The following is a 2,398-nucleotide window of genomic DNA, read 5'->3' as shown; positions in this document are numbered from 1 at the left end:
ATGGGGCGTGAAGAGCTCCAAAAAGCCGAATCCCCCTCCTGGTCGCCCTGGGCCTCCTTTTATAGGGAAAGGGGCCACCACAGTGGCACACAGGAGGTGGAAAGGGCACAGTGATACGAGTTTATCCCTCGCATTACGTGACAAGGCGCATTTAATGCGTCGTGCTTAGGTGTCCCTACTTTATCGGGGGCGGGGGAGAGCCCAGTCTTGTCCGTTGCCGATCGCGTCGACACGCGCCCTGGTCAGCAGTGCCTGTGGTGCCATGTAGGCAGGCAGGTAGCTGAGGTGGCGCAGCAGTGGGCCTCCACGAAGATCTGCTTGCCGCCACGCAGGTGCTCGCCCGACTGGTTGGGTCAGCAGCCGCATGCGAACGGAGGTGGAGGGTTTGGAATTGGCGTGGGCCTGACGGTGGCCCTACGGGTGCCTTTAGCAAGGGCCTCGCCGTAGCCCCGGCAAGAGTCTTGTCGGGGCCCCGGCAAGAGTCTTGCCGTGGCGCCTGCTATCATCCCCGACAAGGCTCCTGCCAGGGGTCTTGTGGTCCTCCTTGGCTGGGATCCCGCCAGGGGTCGTCATCTTCTATAGTGTGAATTTGATCTTGAATGTCTTCACAAAGATCTGCATGCCACCACGGGGATGTCTCCCGAATCTTTGCCCCATGGGGGCAGTGTACTCAAGGGTGATTCACTCCGTAGGTGTGGGGCGAGCTGCCACGGCAAGGGCCTTGCCGGGTTTGCTAAAACCGCCCCCCGGCAAGGATCTTGCCGGGGGAGTCCGCTTCGTCCACTTTGCTCTTTGTGGTCTTGGTCTTGGCGTCGTTCTGCTCTTTTTGAGCTTTGGTCTTACCTTGGCATACCTCCCTTGCCTTGCTTGGCGTGGTGGCGTCCGTGGCTCGAACTGCCCGTGCACAGTTATAGGGGTACGGAAAGTGTACCCCTCTTTTTGTACACCGACAGGAGCAAGGACGACACCTATGGGATCACGAGAATCCCTACTACGGTTGCGAGGCGCGGGGTTGTGAGGAGGGCGGATCAAACAGGTAGCACACGGATTCTTTATTCAGGTTCGGGCCGCGAGGATGCGTAAAACCCTACTCCTGCTTTGGTGATTTGTTTATCTGTGTTCCTGAGCTAGCAATGGGGCGTGAAGAGCTCCAAAAAGCCGAATCCCCCTCCTGGTCGCCCTGGGCCTCCTTTTATAGGGAAAGGGGCCGCCACAGTGGCACACAGGAGGTGGAAAGGGCAAAGTGATACGAGTTTATCCCTCGCATTACATGACAAGGCGCATTTAATGCGTCGTGCTTAGGTGTCCCTACTTTATCGGGGGCGGGGAAGAGCCCAGTCTTGCCCGTCGCCGATCGCGTCGACACGCGCCCTGGTCAGCGGTGCCTGTGGTGCCATGTAGGCAGGCAGGTAGCTGAGGTGGCACAGCGGTGGGCCTCCATGAAGATCTGCTTGCCGCCACACAGGTGCTTGCCCGACTGGTTGGGTCAGCAGCCGCATGTGACCGGCGGTGGAGGGTTTGGAATTGGCGTGGGCATGACGGTGGCCCTACGGGTGCCTTTAGCAAGGGCCTCGCCGTAGCCCCGGCAAGAGTCTTGCCGGGGCCCCGACAAGGGTCTTGCCGTGGCGCCTGCTATCATCCCCGGCAAGGCTCGTGCCGGGGGTCTTGTGGTCCTCCTTGGCTGGGATCCCGCCAGGGGTCGTCATCTTCTATAGTGTGAATTTGATCTTGAATGTCTTCACAAAGATCTGCATGCCACCATGGGGATGTCTCCCGAATCCTTGCCCCATGGGGGCAGTGGACTCAAGGGTGATTCGCTCCGTAGGTGTGGGGCGAGCTGCCACGGCAAGGGCCTTGCCAGTTTTGCTAAAACCGCCCCCGGCAGGGATCTTGCCGGGGGAGTCCGCTTCGTCCCCTTTGCTCTTTGTGGTCTTGGTCTTGGCGTCGTTCTGCTCTTTCCGAGCTTCGGCCTTACCTTGGCTTACCTCCCTTGCCTTGCTTGGCGTGGTGGCGTCTGTGGCTCGAACTGCCCGTGCACAGTTATAGGGGTACAAAAAGTGTACCCCTCTATTTGTACACCGACAAGAGCCCCCGGGCCTGGTCCACACGTGAGCGTAATCGCGTCATTGGGATAGGCCCAAAAATGGTGCGCGGGCAGGCGGGGTAGTTTTTACCACGGTAAGTTCCTTCGTACGGCGCGCTTCCCACACCTCCCGCGCATGGCTCGGCATGGGGAGGCGTGTGTGACGTGGGTGGCATGCGTGGGGCTGAGCTCTGCGCACATGTGTCACATCGCAGTAAAAGGGGGCGGTTCGCACCTTCCCCATAAACGGAGGAAGGCGTGGACGCTCGGCCCATTTACTGAACGGGGCCGGGGCGTGGTCTTCAAGGCGCTCAC

The sequence above is a fragment of the Triticum dicoccoides genome, chromosome 2B (assembly GCF_002162155.2).
Source record: "Triticum dicoccoides isolate Atlit2015 ecotype Zavitan chromosome 2B, WEW_v2.0, whole genome shotgun sequence".
Classification (NCBI taxonomy): Eukaryota; Viridiplantae; Streptophyta; class Magnoliopsida; order Poales; family Poaceae; genus Triticum; species Triticum dicoccoides.
The sequence above is the reverse complement of the archived record's forward strand: the minus strand, read 5'-3'. Positions refer to the sequence as shown.